We start from the raw sequence: 20,668 nt of genomic DNA on the forward strand, positions 1-20,668 counted from the left end.
TTTCATCCTCATTCTTCTACTTTCCTTATTATTTAAATCCAGCCACTCTGCTGAATTTCATTTTAAGAAGGCACCACAGGATGGTAGAGAACTTGACTGTCATGATGACTGTTTACATTCATGGTTAATACTGTGTTGTCCCAGGACCTTTAACAATACAAATATAACCACTCAACTGTTCAGATAGAAGAAGATTGACCTTTTCCATTATTATAACCGACAGGTGAAGCCACAGTCTAATATATTCAAATATGAAACTGTCAAATCTATGTAAACCTATGTAAAAAACATTCTCTCAAATCTTTTAAAGCTAATTATCTGATTAGGGTGTGTTGCCCTTCCTCATGTTTAAATGCATGCACCCTGACCTTTGACTCTTTCTGCCTGCATTTATTTTTGGGTGTGGAAAGATGGCATCATTATTAAATATCAAATTGAGTTTCATATCAATGTGTAAGACAATAGTTTTTAGTCAACCCTTCACTCAATTTACTAAACTTTCAATACTGCTCCATACCTCAAATGAGCAAAAACTATAACATTACATTAATGGCATTTTGCAGATGCTCTTATCCAGAGCGACTTATAGTTGATTAGACTAAGCAGGAGACAATCCTCCCCTGGAGCAATGCAGGGTTAAGGGCCTTGCTCAAGGGCCCAACGGTTGCGCGGATCTTATTGTGGCTGCAGCAGGAACCGAACCACCAACCTTGAGGGTCCCAGTCATGTACCGTAACCACTACGCTACAGGCCGCCCTACAATAACTGCTACAGTTATTGCACTACTGTATGTCAGATGAGAAAGTGAGCAGCAATGGTTGATTCACACAGCAATTGTGTGCAAGTGTGACCATAGGTATATGAGGAAAATGTAGCAGGAGCTAGTCCTAGTCTTAGCCAGCTCGTCCAGTTTAATGACAAGCTCAGCCTGGTCAATTTTCAAGCTGGTCGAGCTGACATGGCATGGCTTTACAGCAGGGGAGGTATGCAAGTGTTGTAGTTTGCATTTTCAGACATTATTGAAAACATTATTTACCACTACGCGACTGGGGGAAATTCCCAATACACAGTTTTGATTTGTGACAGAGTCACACCACTTCCTGCTGTACACAGGTAGCTGAATTGCGGGAGATTTCTGACCTCTCACAGAGGGGTGCAGCTACCAAATTGCGGGAACTTCCAGGAGAGGTGGGATGCCTGCATTTTGGAGCGCAACCTTGCCTTCTCAGTCTGCACTATTACCAACAGTTCTTTCCACTTCCTGTTTAAGGTGCGTTACAACAACACCTCCTCCCTGGACCCTCCTGCCAGTCATTCAGGTTCCCTGTGATTGACAGTCATTCTCGGTGGGGTCTCCTGAGCTGCACTGTGTCCCCATTCTGCGCTGAGACTTAAAAACGATTCCAATAAGTGCTTTAATGGCATTTTTTCAATGCAATTGCAGTAGAGGTGTTTAGGCTTTGTGGGGGTTTATGTTGGGTGGAGAGAGAGGGGTAAGAGCAGCTCTGATTTCACTGATCACAGATTTACTCGGGGCTAATTCACAGTGAGCGGAACGATAAGGCAGATTGACTCTATCAGGGAAGAGACGAGCGGAACATTGCCGACACAGATGTGAGATGTGAGGGGCGCAATATGAAGGAAACGTTCATGTTGCCCTGAGGGGGAAAGAGTTTATGGCGGAAGAGTCACCTTATCCACAAACCCAGTTCCACTCACGAAACGTGCATTTATTTCCCTCTGAAATAAATCCGTGAAATGCTGCTACTCCTGGAAAAGCTCAGCGCCGCAGAAATGCAGGACAATTATGTATGTATTAACAGAAAAGTGTGCATAATTACCAGAAGCAATATCCCTGCTTGGTCATCACTTCCCTTGGAGGATCAGTGTGCTGCTTTTCCCGAAGAGAGGTGTAAAGTGTGATTTGCAGACACTGTGGCTAATAAAACCTCAGCAGAGAGGGTTGTACAGTGCGTCTTCGTGCTTTAATGGGAAAAGGTGAGGAAATTGTTTGTGTCCCTCAGTGCTGTTTATGATTCCTCCACAAAAGGTGCTGAGAATGGGGTATGAGGGGAGGCCTGTGAGTAATACTGGACATTACTGTACACTACTGTACACTACTGAATACTGAACATTACTGAACATTACTGAACACTACTGAATACTGAACATCACTGAACATTACTGAACACTACTGAACATTGCTGAACACTACTGAATACTGAAAATTACTGAACATTACTGAATACTGAACATTACTGAACATTACTGAACACTACTGAATACTGAACATTACTGAACATTACTGAACACTACTGAATACTAAACATTACTGAACACTACTGAACACTGAACATTACTGAACATTACTGAACATTACTGAACACCACTGAATACTGAACATTACTGAACATTACTGAACATTACTGAACACTACTGAATACTGAACATTACTGAATACTAAACACTACTGAACACTACTGAATACTGAACATTACTGAACATTACTGAACACTACTGAATACTGAACATTCCTGAACACTACTGAACACTACTGAACATTACTGAACATTACTGAACCCTACTGAGCATGACTGAACACTACTGAATACTGAACATTACAGACCAGCACACTCACACACACACACACACACTCTTATACCTACACACACTCATACACACACAGACATGCGCACTTATACATGCACACACAGACACGTACACAGACATGTGCACTTGTAAGTACACACACTTATACACACACAGACAGGTGTACTTATACGTACACACACGCATACACACTCAGACACATGCACTTGTATGTACACACACTTACATACACACACAAACACAAACACGCATTAGTACACACACAGACGCAAGCACTTAGTTATACACCGGCATGCACATACGTGCACATATACACTCATACACAGACACACACATACACATACATACAGGCAGAAATGCACACACACATGCGCATTCAGACACAAATGCATACGCACGCACTTATACGTGCAAACAGTCATACACATGCACAGACATGCACACACACAGACATGCACACGCACAGACATGCACACACACACAGACATGCACATGCACAGACATGCGCACGCACAGAATGCACACACACAATCATACACATGCACAGACATGCACACACACAGACATGCACATGTGCACACATACATTCACACACACCCCTACGCAGAGCACAGCACAAAACTATCTTTCTCAGTGACATGTTTTCATACAGTGGTTTATCCTGAGACCTCATAGTCTCGTGTTGTTTTGTTGCAATGTGATCTGGCAGACCCTCGTCCTGTATGTGTGCTCACTTGAATTTCCTTGAATGTCCATATTCCATCACAAATTCCCAAACTAAACGCTTCTCTTCGCTCTCTGCAGCTTTTTAAGCGTTTATGTTTTTTAGTATCATTATCATTTATCACAGAGTGCACACATGTCTTCCAGGGGCTTGTGTATACCTGTAGCACCAGCACCAGCACTGACTCCAGTTTTTGCCACTGGTGTGTTGTCTCTGTAAAGTACAGCTCTCTTTGTCATTCTATCCAACACTGTTAATCGATATCGCCATTTGCATCATATCTTGTTCATTTCAATAACTGCCCCAAGTCTTTCCATTTGTTCATTAATATTAATGGATTCATGAAGGTCTTCATTCAAATATTCATTCGTTCAAATTATCTCATATTAACAAATTCATTCTTGTACTCATTCATTAATTTTTAAACTACTCACTGACTCACTAACTCAGTGAATCAGACTCACTGACTCACTAACTCAGTGAATCTGACTCAATTACTCCATCACTCAGTGAATCAGACTCAATGACTCCATCACTCAGTGAATCAGACTCACTGACTCACTATCTCAGTGAATCAGACTCAATGACTCCATCAGTCAGTGAATCAGACTCAATGACTCCATCAGTCAGTGAATCAGACTCAATGACTCCATCAGTCAGTGAATCAGACTCAATGACTCCATCACTCAGTGAATCAGACTCAATGGTGAGGCACTGAATCCTGGGCGTAGATCAGTTCGGCTGTGAGATATGGGGACTGCCCAACTGCCATTTAGGGTCAGATGTGAGACCCAAAACTTGATGGATCTCGAGTGCCCTCTGCAGCTGCAGTTGATCGAGCAGAGCCAAGCCCATCGATCCGAGACTCGTTCCCCAGAGTCACCTTCTCTGAGTCATCTTTGCTGATACCAGCCTTCTTGCTCTCTCCTTCTTTCATCAAAGACAGGTGTGTGTGTGTGTGTGTGTGTGTGTGTGTGTGTGTGTGGAGAGTGCGTGCGTGTGTGAGTGTGCTCATCTGTGTGTGTGTGTGGCAGAGGTGTAGGTATTGGCTTTCATTTGGCAGAGAATAACTCTCTGTGGAACTCTGAGCTGTGGGCTGATATCCAGGCCTATCACACTGCCCAGCCTTCCCCTCACATACCCTCTCAGACCTGACCTTTCCCAATTCTACCCCCCATATGAGGACATTACCCTAATATACACACACACAAATAGCCATACCACACACACCATAACCTCACAGAATTGACCTTTTCCCAATTCTTCCCCCCTTATGGGGACGCTGGCTCAGGCAGTAAGAGCAGTCGTCTGGCAGTCAGAGGGTTGCCGGTTCGATCCCCCGCCCGGGCTGTGTCGAAGTTTCCCTGAGCAAGACACCTAACCCTCAAATGCTCCTGACGAGCTGGTCGGGGCCTTGCATGGCAGCCAATCGCTGTCGGTGTGTGAGTGTGTGTATGAATGGGTGAATGGAGAAGCATCAATTGTACAGCGCTTTGGATAAAGGCGCTATATAAATGCCTGCCATTTACCATTTACCATTTGCCCTAATATGTGCACACACAAGCACACCCAAAAACCCACCCATACCATACTCACACATACAAGCACACACGCACACACGCACACACGCACACACGCACACACGCATACACCGCATAGCACACAAACTCACACACACACGCACACATCGCATACCACACAAACACACACACATGCCATACTCACACACACACGCACACACGTATACCACACAAACACACACACATGCCATACTCACACACACACGCACACACGCACACACGCACACACGCACACACGTATACCACACAAACACACACACATACCATACTCACACATACACACACACACGCACACACCGCATACCACACACATACCATACTCACACATACACGCACACGCGCATACACCGCATACACGCACACACCGCATACCGCATACACCGCATAGCACACAAACACACACACATACCATACTCACACATACACGCACACGCGCATACACCGCATACACGCACACACCCCATACACCGCATAGCACACAAACACACACACATACCATACTCACACATACACGCACACGCGCATACACCGCATACACGCACACACCGCATACACCGCATAGCACACAAACACACACACATACGCACACACTAAAAACAGAAAGGCCCTGGGCTTTCCCAGTTCTCTCCCCTAACAGGGACACTGCCCTACTGCACACACGAGCCTCTTGCTCAACACACATCAGAGGTCAATCGGGGGAAACGGACTGGGTAATTGCATTTGTGTGTTTTCCTTTCAAAAAAAGTTCCAACTGAAAAAGCACAGCAAACAAGCAGCTTTCCCTTTCTCTCCCATTCCTAGATTAAATTGCATTATTTATTTGTTCAGAAGATCCCTTATCTGAGAGGGGACGTAACCGTACACAGCTGGAATTTTAAACATTTATACAGCTACGGGGGCAGTAGAGTGATTCAGGCCAAGGGTTTTGCCCAAAAACTCCCAACTGGGATTTCATGCAACAGTAGCCGCAAATATGGTGGAAGGAACTATCAAGATGTCACAATGGGAATCAGTGGATAATGGGGCTTGCAATGGTATAGCTGGATTTATAGTCCATCTGTGAACTTTATGGACATTTATTGAGGCTGGGCATGCTTACTGTATTAATATTAATCTGAATATTCAAGCAGTATTATGCCATGAAGTGAAGCAATGCTCTTGAGAGTATGATGCATGAACCGATTAATTCAGGCAGGGATCATTAAATCCGAATCCAGCCCTGGTTTTGTTTCCTCCCAGTGCGCTTGATTGACCAGACTGTCTTCACTCCTGACTCCCAGGTAAAGGGAGGGTGGACACACCTGACTCCCAGGTAAAGGGAGGGTGGACACACCTGACTCCCAGGTAAAGGGAGGGTGAACACTCCTGACTCCCAGGTAAAGGGAGGGTGGACACACCTAACTCCCAGGTAAAGGGGGGGTGGACACACCTGACTCCCAGGTAAAGGGAGGGTGATCACACCTGACTCCCAGGTAAAGGGGGGGTGGACACAGCTGACTCCCAGGTAAAGGGAGGGTGAACACTCCTGACTCCCAGGTAAAGGGAGGGTGTTCACACCTGACTCCCAGGTAAAGGGAGGGTGGTCACACCTGACTCGCAGGTAAAGGGGGGTGGAAAAGCAGCAGTTCTGTGTCCTAGAGGAGCGTTTGAGAAACAAGGCATTAAAAGGTCTTCAATCCAGCTTCCCGAATGAATGTTAAACCATCTTCTGGCCGATCACTTCGCCAGCAGTCTAAGCCTGCCAGTAAAATGTGTTGATGTGTGACATCTCTACACAGTTATTGCTGGATCTGTATGGCCCTGTCATTCCTGAATTAGACCGATGTCATGCTTATAGGGCTTAAAGGGCGGCCTGTAGTGTAGTGGTTAAGGTAAATGACTAGGACACGCAAGGTCAGTGGTTCTAATCCCGGTGTAGCCACAATAAGATCAGCACGGCCGTTGGGCCCTTGAGCAAGGCCCTTAACCCTGCATTGCTCCAGGGGAGGATTGTCTCCTGCTTGGTCTCCTGCTGAATGCCAATAATGTAATGTAATGTAATGCTTATAACAGCTTTATGTAGAATATATAAGTCAAGACAAGTGCCGCTGGTTTGAACAGCTGAAGGGGACGATCTCTAGCTGAGGTCCACCTTTCCAAAGGGAACTATCGTAGACTCCTGGCAAAGGCAAAACACACTCAGAAGCTGTGTAGTAAAATATTTTATAGAGCGGTACATGGTTTCATTCACAAACAGTAGAATTCTCTATTATGTACAATTTTTATTCAAGAATTTTCTTAATGATTCACATAATAATATTATAATATTATTTCAGCATATGTTTCAGCGCGTTTGTGTATAGTCTTTTATCTGTTGATTTAAAAGTTTTAAATAATCATAGTAACAACCCTTTTTCTGAAAGGTCTTTTTGAAAAGTATAAAAGCTGGTGTTCTGACCCTCATGTCTCCAAGTTGATGAGTAACGTTTGTGATCTTCCTCCCTCCTCCTCTTCCTCCCTTGTCATCTTCTGTGTTGCTGTTATATATCTCTACACCTTTTCCCTCCTTCCTCCATTTTACTTTTCTCTCACCTCGCCTTTCTACTCTACCTTTTGTTGTTCCATCCCACTCCCTCCCTCTTTCTCTCTCTCTCTCCCTCTCTCTCCCTCTCTCTCCCATCTCTCTTTCTCTCTCTCTCCCTCCCATCTCTCTCTCTCCCTCTCTCTCCCATCTCTCTTTCTCTCTCTCTCCCTCTCTCTCTCCCTCCCTCTTTCTCTCTGTCTCTCCCTCCCTTTTTCTCTCTCTCTCTCCCCTCCCTCTCCCTCTCTCTCCCTCCCTCTTTCTCTCTCTCTCCCTCTCCCCCTCTCTCTCCCTCCCTCTTTCTCTCTCACTCCCTCTCTCCCTCTCTCTCCCATCTCTCTTTCTCTCTCTCTCCCTCCCTCTCTCTCCCTCCCTCTTTCTCTCTCTCTCTCCCTCCCTCTCCCTCTCTCTCCCTCCCTCTTTTGCTCTCTCTCTCTCTCCCTCCCTCTCTCTCAGGGCATGGCAGTTGCTTAAAGTCCTGGGGAGGGAATTCTTCCCAATATGGCTACCTGCCAGGCCCTGGCCCCTCCCCCTTTCTGGATCTGGCCCCGCCCCCTGCCACGGTCTGGCCCCTCCCCCTGTCAGGCTCTGGCTCCACCCTCTGTCAGGTGATATGCGGGATTCACAGGAACCAGAAGCACTTCCTCCTGCTCTTCTTGACGGCGTGGGAGGGGCGGGGGGGCAGGGGCGGGTCCTCGTGGTGAGGGGGTGGGGTTGGGGCAGAGCCTGTCTGGGGCGAGCTGTGGTCTGAGTCCGGGGGCTCAGGGATCCTCCAGGTGCGGGTGAACTGCCCCTCCTGCAGCCGAAAGTCATGTTCCACGCTGAGGAGAGGAGGAGAGGAGGAGAGGGGAGGAGAGGAGAGGAGAGAAGGAGAGAGGAGAGGAGGACTCTTCATTAGCACTGGCATTTGGGAGATATTATAGGAAAGTGATCAATTATCCATTTATATATTCATCCACTCATATTTTAGAATTATAACAACTATTGATACTATATAATATGTGTATGTTTCTGTGGGAATAGTGTATGCAAAAGGGCTGCAACATGGTTCACTCCATATAAATGTAAATACCCTCAAAGCTGACAGTCTGCACTTTGACCCCGTTTTCATTGTTTAAATTCAAATCCAATGTGCTGGAGTACAGAGCCAAAAACAACAGAAATGTTTCGCTTACAGACGGACTGCACTGCATACACAGATATACAACATCTTGTCAGAAGCCTTTTGAGTGCCCGTTTGCATACGCGTGGTAGTTAATAACCCTGTCAGTTGGAGCTGGTGTCTTGTCCTGGGTCCAGCACTGTGGAGTGTGTGTGTGAAAGGGGGGTTGTCAAGCTCCACATGAATAATGAAAGAGCTGTTAAATTAAAGGCAAGCTGCTACGCACCATATTTGCTTGTCGGCTGATTTTGTCAGCAGTTACTGTATTAGCCGGGAGTTTTGTGCCCCCACCCCCAGCATTATTTTTTATGAGTTCACTGCTGGTTCCTGCTGAGGGTGCGCTGGCCTAGTTAGGGGGGGGGGGGGGGGAGGTGTGCATCATTGCAGAGGTGCCGCAGAGATTAAAACACGAGGTTTTTTTGGAGGGGGGGATGGAGGGTTTGGCCGGGACAACCCTGTGACTTTGGAGGAGGAAAGTTAACTTTGTGGTGGAAGGATGCTCGGACTGCAGTGCTCTTGCGTGACCCCCCCCCCCCCCCTACAAATATACAAACACATGTGCACTCAAACAACAAGTGTTCATGCGTGTACACACACACACACACACACACACACACACATCTGTGAGAGCATAGACAGCTCGGAGCTTGTATTTATCTTTCACTGTTTTTTTGCATTGCCTGTTTGATAGAGTAATGCAAATGGTTTCTTTTTCATTACACTTTTAAAAACATATTATTTGTTTCCTTGGTTTTATTATATTCCATGTGTGTGCTACTATGTTAAGATGCCCTTGGCAAATTTCAATCAAATTGGAAAACAAAGTCTGTTGTATCTGATCTTATTTTAGCTTATCTTATATTATAAGAATATGTCAGAGGTGGTTTCATCATTTTTCTTTCCTTTAGCGTTTAATTTCAATGCCGCTCATCATTCAAAAAATCCAGAGCTCATTATGGACATTTTAAAATGGATTTTCTGAATTGACCGAACTGACGTGGTATCGACCATACACCTACAGGTGGGTTTACTGCACATAATTGGAGAAATTATCTCTTACCCAGAACCCTGGCCCTGCTACCTACACACACACATACAAACAAATGCACAGGCAGACACACATACGTGGACACAAACATATACACATACACGCGCACACATGCATGCATGCACACAATGTATACACACACGCACACACACACAAATGGACACACACACATGCATACATACATGCATACTAAAGTGAACATACTCATACACACTCTCACACACACAAACATGCACATACTCTTACACACACACACACACACACAACTTGGTCATATAATGCCTGTGAGTGAGCATATAGCAGAGCAGACAAGCTGACAGGCATGGTGTGTGTCTGTGTGTGTGTGTGTGTGTGCGTGTGTGTTGTGCGAGGAGCACCTCACTCTAAAAGAGAGTCTCACACAGAAGCCCAATAGCAGTTTCTCTGTTCCCACGTAATTATTGCCTATGATAAATCACACCCCCCATGCCAATGTTGTCCAACATGAGTAAGACATATATACCAGGGGGAGGCACCCGCCCCCAAGTCCTAATTATCTCACTTCTACGCCCAGAGGGACAGAACCAATTCTGAAAGCACAGGATCATCTTCCGCCCCTCCAGTTCTCTGCCCCCCCCCCTCCCCCCAATAACTGCCCCCCTTCTTCTTTCCTCTGGTGCAGCTGTTCCTCTGTGTGTCTCCATCCTGAGTTAAGATTTATTTTAATAATCTAACAAAGAAAATGAGAGAGGGGTTGTGAAGTGTAGAAAGGGATGAGTGGAGAGGAGAAAGGGATGAGTGGAATGGAGAGAGGGATGAGTAGAGTGGAGAAAGGGATGAGTGGAGAGGAGAGGGATGAGTGGAGAGGAGAAAGGGATGAGTGGAGAAGAGAGAGGGATGAGTGGAGTGGAGAGAGGGATGAGTGGAGAGGAGAGAGGGATGAGTGAGAGAAAGGGGTGAGTGGAGAGAGGGATGAGTGGAGTGGAGAAACCAAAGATACATTTGATTGAACACAATGTTTGTGAAAAAATACAGATACTTTCTTAACCTCTCCCATAAGGTTTGATTCATCTCTCTATTCAACAGGCTGCATTTCCAAGAGTATGGACATTTCTATTGTCTCCCCTATTTTTTAATTTGGAGATTGTTCTGAAGTAACTATAGACCTTTTGGCAAAAATCTCCAAGCTGGCTTAGTTTTGCTGGGAGTGTTAGGTTATGTCATTATGTTATGTTATTATGTCAAATTATATAACCGCAATTTGCCTTTACACCATATGCAGTTTGGTGTCAGAGCAAATCTTTCTGCTGAAACTGCAATTTGCTACCTCCAAGAGAAAATGAAATATAAGCTGGATATGAAGGTGGGTGGTCAGACGTGTGTTTTTAGATCTCTATAAAGCGTTTGACACAGTTAATCACAGTGTTCTTATTTCCAAGCTGTCCAGGTTTAATTTTTCCCCTGGTACACTGAAATGGACGATCTCTTATTTATCCAATAGGACACAACGGGAAAATTAATAACATGCTTTCATCATTTGGGAAATGTATAATGGGAGTGCCACAAGGATCAGTCTTGGCCCCCCTGTTATTTAAGATGTATAACCGATCTTCCCCAGGAGTGTCATGATGTATGCTGATGACACTGTCATATGTGTACATGCCAAAACAGCCTCTAAATGACCAATGGCCATGGATTAGATGTCACAGTGTCCTGATCAGTCATGCCTCAGCCTAAATGTCAGTATTTTTTCAATCTGACTTTTTCATTCAAGGGGAAAAGATCTATATAGTCAACAAATTTAAATACGTCGTAATTATTTTAGACTCTGACCTCACTCTGAAGACACACATTGGGTAAACCCAATCAAATACAACTTGTCAAACTTCAGGCAGATACAAAACTGTCTCTCTATTGATGCTGCAAAAATATGCATCCAATTCTTTAACATATTATTCAACCACCTGGTCAAGCTGGAGAAACTGAAATTTCAATCATAAATGTGCTATTCAAATTCTGGACAAAAAGCCCAATCAAAATATCATCATTGCAATATATTCAAGAAGTATAATCTATTCAATTTGGAGAGTTTGGGGATTTTACTCAGATGTGTATCTTGTGTACAAGATCCTACAGCCCCTCACCTTTCCCCCCACCTCTATCTGAATGTATTACATCATGCGTAGACTCTGCCACCAGATCCATCAGGACTTCCTCTAGAGGAGATTGCACAACGCCCAAGCGACACAAAACTTGGTCAGTCTGCCTTCTCTTTTAAGGCTACTAACAAATGGACTACACTTCAGACAGATATTAAGAGTTGTCATTAAGGCTAAACAAACATGCGATCATTAATATCTGGATTGCAGCTGATTTAGCCTAGATGTAACTTTATTGCACTATAGCACTTTATACACTTTATGTATATATGTATGCCTTTTATCTAACTTTTATATTTTCCAGTGTCTCTTGTCTAATTGTGTCATTATAACAGCTATATAACTTATTTACATAACCTCTATAACGACTCATAGACCAGGCCTTTAAAATACAAATAATAAAGTTTTCACTGAAACTTATGATTACTTAACTAAATATGAGATAATTGCCTCCATTGATCTGGTGACCCATAACGACATAGTCAGCAAGAACAATTACTTGGGATGTATGATTACAATTTTAAAATCCTGGATTGTGTAATTTGTCATTTATCTTTTAATAGCGGTGCCTTTGAAATGAAAATTTGCGAGGGTGTTTGTGTTAGCCTTATCTGATGGCACAGGTCCCTATTTGCACATGAAAGGCTTTGCGATTTCAAGGTAATGAAGACGGTGGGTATGTGGTATGTGACCGGGGCAGGAGGGGCCTGTGGGTTTGGGGGGGGGGGGGGGGGGGTGGCGAGATGGAAAGGAATTTGTCAGATACCACGACTAAAGACTGTGTAAATACCAGGATGTGTGCTGTTGCTGTCCTAAAGAAACATGCCGTTTTTAACTGGAATTTCCACAGCTATCTCAGCGACTTGGCACATGCACATGCATTAATGTCTGATTCAGTGAGCAATCAAAAGACATATCACAAAGATGAGGCAGCGTTATTGAAGGAAATATTACTTTCATTCATTTTCCATACAATCCGCTTAAAAGGGAATAAGGTTTGCGCACCTAGCTTAGGTACCTGCCGCTAGGAGAAAAAGAAATTCAGAAAGAAATAGGAATTTGTACATCTTTTTTTTTTTAACAGCAGTTTGTCAGCTTCCTCATGAACAAGACAGGACATGAATAAAAGTCACCATTCTTCCTCCACCGCCGTTCTTATAGACGTAGGCAGACAGGTGTAGCAGCACCACCCCTTCCTTTTCAGGGCAGCCAAAACTATTCAGCAACCAATGTCCCAGGGGCCCAGAACTCATGGGAGGCTTTCACACAGCTGTGCAGTCTTTTCTCTTTTTTATTTCATTTCTTTTTGTCTCTCGTTTTATTACTGCCAAGAGAAAGAAATGTTTCTGAAGGGATCCTCATTACGAGATGGAGCCACGGAATGGCCGGTAGAGCCGGGGGATGGAGGTGGGGAAAGGATGGAGCAGCGTGAGGTGGTGAGGGGGGTTATTTTCACTGTGGGGGCGGGGCAACCATGATGACCTATGAGCTCAGGACGGCGGGGAGAGAGGGACGAGGACATGCAGTGTGTGTGTGTGTGTGTGTGTGTGTGTGAGTATGTGTGTCTGTGTGTGTGTGTGTGAGTGTGTATGTCTGTGTGTGTGTGAGTGTGTATGTCTGTGTGTGTGTGTGTGAGTGTGTATGTCTGTGTGTGTGTGTGTGTGTGCGTGTGCGTGTGCATGTGCACGTGCGTGTGCGAGTGCGAGTGCGTGTGAGTGTGTGTGTGTGTGTGTGTTTGAGTGTGTGTGAGTGTGTGTGAGTGTGTGAGTGTGTGTGTGTGTGTGAGTGTGTGTGTGTGTGTGTGTGTGTGTGTGTGTGTGTGAGTGTGTGTGAGTGTGTGTGTGTGTGTGTGTGTGTGAGTGTTTATTGATCTGAGGGGGTCGGGTGGGTGGAAGTGTATTCCATTACACTGGAGGAGTGACAACAGCTGCTGCTGCGTCTCCTGCCCCTTATTATCCTCATTCTCCCCCTCTACTTCTCTCTCTCTCCCTCTCCCTCCCTCACTCTGTTTCTCCCTCTGCTTCTCTCTCCCACTCTTTCACTTTCTCTCCCTTGCTTTCTCCTCCTCTTTCTTTCTCTCTCTATATCTCTCCCTCCCTCTCTCACCATGTCCCTCTCCCTCTCTTACCATGTCCCTCTCCCTCTCTCCCCTGCCCTCTCCCTCTCTCCCACTCTATTCCTTCTCCATCTCTTTCTCTGTTTCTCATTCTCTCTCTCCAAACCCCTCTGTTTCTTGTGCATCGCCTGCCAGCTGCAGTCTCCCAGAGAGGGGCAGTCCGCTCAAAGGAAATTGCTCGGAAACAGAGAGACGGACAGATGTCGGTGTGGTCATCCTGACCTCCTTCCAGAATGAAATTCCCCAACATGAAATTAATTTGCACATAAAGATGCAGAGTCTGTCTTGGCACATTTAATCAGCACATCATTAGTGATCTACAATTCCATTCCTGGACATTTCTGAGTAGAGTCCCCATCAAAACCAGAGAGACAGGAGGTGTGTGTGTGTGTGTGTGTGTGCAGGCGGGCATTTGTGTGTGCGTGAGAATTTCTGTGTGTGTGCATTTGTGTATGTGTGTGTGTGTGTGTTTCTGTGTGTGTGCATTTGTGTGTGTATATTTGTGAGTGTTTCTGTGTATGTGCAGCTGTGTGTGTGTGTGTGTGTGTGTGTGTGTGTATTTGTGAGTGTGTGAGTGTTTCCGTGTGTGTGTGCAGTTGTGAGTGTGGGGTGTGTACAGTGTACCTTGAACACTCAAGTCTACTCAGAGGGATGAGGACAGTGGTTCACCTGCCAGCCACCCCCACCCCCCTCATACCCCCCACCCCCCCACCCCCCTCACCCCCTTCCCCACCCCAGGGGGCAGAAGTGTAATGCTGTGTTCTACCGATGTAATGCTGTGTAAACCAGGCCTTTACTCTCTCAAACCGGAGAAGGGCCGTTCTTTAATCACCAGCGCCGCCACACACATCTTAATTCCTTCCTGTCCTAATTAGCGCTCTGGTGACAGATCCTCCCTGTGCATATTCATGAGCAGGTACTCGGAATGCCTTTCGGAATGTTGTTTTGAGAGGGCTGTGATGAATGGCTGCTAAATTAATTCCCCACGTGACACATCCGCAGTTAAAATCCAAGATCCCCTCTGAGCTTTACCGTGCGTAAGTTTTCCGGGATGGAAAAACATTGGATCTGAGAAGGCTACACTGGGGAAGCAGTCTTCCGAGAAACTGTCCCAAATGCCTGTGTCTTCTAACCACCGCTGTCGCTGCGTGATCTAAAGCTGCACCTTGCTTCTGTCCCGTTCTTTCTGCCCCCCACCCCACCCGCTGAAAGAACAATGCGGACCCGATTGTTTCAGACCAGCGTGAAGCCCAGTCAGCACTGTGTCTCGGCACAGCTGTGTGTGTAACTAACCGCTAACCAAAGATTTTAAGTCTCATTACAAGACAAACACTTAGGACAGCTTTTTTTCCAGTGCTGGCCAGCTTCAGAGAGAACCTGCATGTATAAGGGATGTGTTTCAGGGGCATGTATAAGGGATGTGTTTCAGGGGTGTGTATAAGGGATGTGTTTCAGGGGCGTGTATAAGGGATGTGTTTCAGGGGTGTGTATAAGGGATCTGTTTCAGGGGCGTGTATAAGAGATGTGTTCCAGGGGTGTGTATAAGGGATCTGTTTCAGGGGCGTGTATACGGGATGTGTTTCAGTGGCGTGTATAAGAGATGTGTTTCAGGGGTGTGTATAAGGGATGTGTTTCAGGGGTGTGTATAAGGGATGTGTTTCAGGGGTGTGTATAAGGGATGTGTTTCAGGGGTGTGGCCCAGATAAAGTGGCCGTTAAGCTCGGCAGCGGCGCTGAGGAAATCAATCTTGTGCAGAACCGGAGCGCGTGAAGCACCAGAGGGGGACAGGAGCTCTGGGTAAAGAGACATTGATTTGTGAGGCCTGCTCCAACCCGCTCGGCTTCAGAGAAAAACCTGACGTCTCACGGGATGTTACAGAGTTTCTGAACTCTTTCCCTCTGTTGTTAAGATTTTTCAAAATGCTGAATGCAGACTTCCAGAAAAATGTCCTTCGAGCAATATTTTGGTTGATATTTTGCCAAGGAAATCCCGAGGAAGCTACCTAGCTCCCTCAAAGACATTTCTCTTTCTTTGCACTCATCCGTATGGCTAAAAGTAAATGCACAGCGAACACAGTTATGCATGCAGTGCCATGAAAAGTAGTTGCTCCCTTCCAAATTAGTATATATTTGTCACACTGAATGGTTTCAGATCCATTTAGATTAATATTAGACAGAGTAAACATCCATCCATCCATTATCTTAACCCGCTTATCCTGAACAGGGTCACTGGGCGGCTGGAGCCTATCCCAGCATACATTGGGCGAAAGGCAGGAATTCACCCTGAACAGGTCGCCAGTCCATTGCAGGGCACACACACCATTCACTCACACACTCATACAGTCATACAGTCATACCCACGGGCAATTTAGACTCTCCAATCAGCCTAACCTGCATGTCTTTGGACTGTGGGAGGAAACCGGAGTACCCGGAGGAAACCCACGCAAACATGGGGAGAACATGCAAACCCCCGGCCGATGGGGATTCAAACCCAGGACCTCCTTGCTTTGAGGCGGCAGTGCTACCCACTGCACCATCCGTGCCACCCCAGAGCAAACACAAAACACTACTATATTTCATATGGTGTGTAGGAACCACATTTCCCACTATCCCACAGGACAATTCCGCGACGTCCACCCCGCATGACGTCTAGCTCCGTTCAGCCAATCCCGTGATGGCGGGAGCAATAAACTCTGGAAAGCCCCTTCTTCCTATTGGCCCTTCTCTTCAGCTCATCTGCTCCGAGACTCGGACAGAGGCTAACACTAATACCCTTTAACACACCCAGAACTGTAGCTTACCCAAGCTAGTTACTCCCACCTTTCCTTTGTTCAGGGGACACGTGCGCTTGCATGTGCACACACACACATATCCTAACATACCTTACCCTACTAACCCCCCCTGAGTCCAACCCTATATCAGTTCTGTGTTTGTACATTTGTTTAATAAATATATTTTATTAAACCCGGTGTCTGGTTTGGTGTCACATGGACATGAGAGCCGAGTTAAAGCAGTCTTTCAAAGAACTTCCAACCGTCAGGTTATCGGTATGTTTAATCATTAATATTGGTTATTTTAATTATTAATTAAAATACTACATTTGTGGTTGGATATTTCTGATAACATTCATTTTATGAGACTGATTACTTATTGCAGGCCCATCCGAGGACCCTACAGGTGGTATCCTGCGTTGTCTTTGTTAATATATCCTATTACAATATCAATCCAAGTGTCTCTCTTGCACTATTATTCATGGCGATAGCTGGCTTCAAAAGGCAGTTCCACACCAAGTTTGGGGGGTATAGAATTTCATTTACATACTTTATTATAAACATTGCTTGCAGCAAGCATAACGCTACAGCGAATGGCGAGAAACATTGGATTTGTGTCCAAGATGGCTGCTGCATATTTAGCCTGTGCCCATTCTTGCAATTTCTGGGTGGTGGAACGAGGATGTGTAATTGCCTCGGCAAACACCTCTGTTGCACCGATATGCAACTGTGAAAGGCTTTTTTAATACGCTGCATCCTGGAACAGAAGGATATGCTCAAATTTCTCATCCCTTCACTTAAAACGCACTCAGCAAAACACACCTGATGCAAATGACACTTCACAGCTCAATCTGTATTGAAGGAAGTGATTAATGCAAATGAGCAAAAATGAAAAAGCATTTTCTCAGGCCTATATGCAGGTGCTGCACTACTTCTACATTTAATATTCATCCAATTAGACATGCAAAATGGCTTACAAAAAAGTATGATTATTGTACGTACCATAGCAAAGAGGGAAATGGAAGATAAATATTTATATTAATGGGTAAATTATGCAAGAATGTTTACAGAAGGCCAATGTCTGAGTAACTATTTGCTTGAAAAATCTTATCTCGATTTGAAAAACGAAAAAAACAAATTTCAGTGCACTCTCATACACTGTGTTCTGAACACCATGCCATTTCCTATCTAAGACAGTCTCTAGAATCTCTTAGCTTTTGTTTTGTGGAGTTCCTGCTCAGCGGGACAGTGAACATCGTCTCCTTGCACTCAACAGATGGAGCTTATCATCATTCTCTGCTTTTAATTCTCGAGAGCTGCCACCTCAAACAGAGCCAACACATCGACAAAAAACAACCAAACATTTCAATCTCCCCTTATGAATACAGTGATGACAAACTGTAACTCTTTATGATCGTAGCTGTGTGTTGTGTCAGAGGGTTAGTGTTTAGTTTGTGATTATTGTTGTGTGTTGTGTTGTGTCAGAGGGTTAGTGTTTAGTTTGTGATTATCGTCGTGTGTTGTGTTGTTTCTGAGAGTTAGTGTTTATTTGTGATAATCGTCGTGTGTTGTGTTATGTCAGAGGGTTAGTGTTTAGTTTGTGATTATCGTCGTGTGTTGTGTTGTGTCAGAGGGTTAGTGTTTATTTGTGATAATCGTCGTGTGTTGTGTTGTTTCTGAGAGTTAGAGCAGTGGCGGTGTCTGCAGGGCGGCCGATCTCTGTAGCATGCTAATCCTCTCACACCTCGCGGGTATGGCTTTTGATTTCCCGCCATTACACCTTCTCAGCTGTCTGTCATCCCTATCTCTCACCCTCCCTGCTTTCCCCCCGTGTGATTGAAGCAAAAACATAAGAGTGAAGTCTGCTCTTCTTTTAAAACAAAGAAGAAAAGAAAGATAGAAAGAACAGGTATATGGAAGTGCCACTGCACCCCCTGGAACAGCTGTAGGGGGAAAGCAGATCACCAGTGTGCTAGACAGTAATACAGTTCAGCTCTGAACCTCAACGAGTGACTGGTGTCTCAATGCGATCGTGGTAGCCCCAGTTATGAGCAGCCAGGTGCGTCATAGCCTGGAGAATGCCGGGCCCCTATTTGCAGATTAAGGACTGCCTGTGTCGGCGCCTCTACTCTGCCTGTATTTGAATTCGTTTCTTTACATTATTGGCATTTGGCAGATGCTCTTATCCAGAGCGACGTACAACAAAGTGCATACCCATAACCAGGGATAAGTTCGCTGAAAGACCCTCAAGTTTCTCAAGCGTTTCCTTTTCTTTTTGACACAGCTTGTACATGCGGCCATTGTGTTCATCCTGGTTTGGGGATGCGCATCCTCCTCTAACTGGGAGATCATGAGGCACAGCCCGTTCCTCACACGGACCGTCATTCCGCAGGGGAAAGACGTCATTCCGTTCCCCCGGTGGTCCGTCGGAAGCTCAAAGCCCCGCGGCCGGCTCCAGGTGGCACGTGAAAACCAACCGTCACACGCTTTCCTCTTTCAAAGTCAGCCCCCTGCGACGGGTTATACGCTGCATGATTAATAGATCTCCCCTCTGACCTCTTCCAAATCAACATTGTCACACTAATGCTACCGTGCGACGCTAAAGAAAGGTAGCCATTATCCTCATAGAGAGAAAACTAACACAAAAAAAAACTGATGAAAGATTTTTCCCACGTCCTTCCCAACGGTTCACTCCCTGTGCCCTTGCTTTTCAGTCAACATGACTGAAGGGGACTACTGCTCCCTACTTTTATACATTCTCATGCATGTGCCTTCAGATGAACGTGATAATTAAATTACATATTTTACACCTGATACAATGGTGCCAAACATGTAGGTCCTATATGTAGGTTGTGTATAATTTATTTTTCATAGATTTTCATTTCAGCGTTTTCCTTCCGCAGGGCAAACTTTATGTCAACAAAAATAATTTAAAAACTCTGCCGCTGAATCATGCCACATTTCCTCTAGGCACTGCCCCAATGACTCATGGGAAATCTTGTCAGAATGGGATCAAACACACTTTTAACTTAAGATTTTATTTCTTTTACCTTAGGGCTTGTAAAAAAGAATACTGGAAATGCACTATTTATTCTGCAGTTTTTTTTCTTCATGGGAATGTAATTGCATTAAGGTTGAAATGTTTTCATCTGAAAGCTGCAGAAAATTGTGCGTTTGCCTTTGTAAATGTAACCATTTCACATAGTTCAGGATTTTTTCACATAGTTCAGTTGAATAAAACAAAAACCCCTCTGGTAATTCACTTAACAGGGTCAGTGGTCACATTAATACACGATTCTGCATTCTCAGCAGAATAAAGCTAAAACGCAGGGGAAAAAAAACAATTTGTTTATATACGCAGGTTTTTATTTATTTATTTATTTATATTACAACAGGTGCTGGCCCAGACATGAACCACAACAAAATAATTACTACTGCTCCTTTGAGCCAATATTCTTTCAGTGTCTGACATTTGTGTTATTTATTGATGATAATATTTACACAGCCATTAGTAGCATTGCAAGATTCAAAGAGAATGTGCTTAATTTGAATGAAATGTTGAAAACAGGATGTTACGGTCTAGCATTCTTGCCCTCGGAAATAAATTAAAGCTGAAGTCACTCCTAGGGTTCTAAATATTGTTGGCCTGTGTGGCACAATTTAGTTTAGAGCAGAATGCTGAAACATTTGGCTATTTGTAGTCTATAAAATTATCAATTACATACATTTATTGTGTTATTGTGAATTGGCGCGTGATATTTTTTTGTCAGAATGCAAGTGAATTCTAAAGACAAGACCTGGTTCAAATATGCTTTACTGAGCTTGTCTGCTTTATATGAAATACTCTCAAAAACTGCACCGCCTGGTCCTCTTGGTTGGCTCACTTGCACCAGGCAAGGGAATTCGAAGACAGAGAGGTAATTCAATCCAAAATAATTACGTATTTGACCCAGGGCTAGC

This window comes from Conger conger, chromosome 12, assembly GCF_963514075.1.
Source record: "Conger conger chromosome 12, fConCon1.1, whole genome shotgun sequence".
NCBI classification, from domain to species: domain Eukaryota; kingdom Metazoa; phylum Chordata; class Actinopteri; order Anguilliformes; family Congridae; genus Conger; species Conger conger.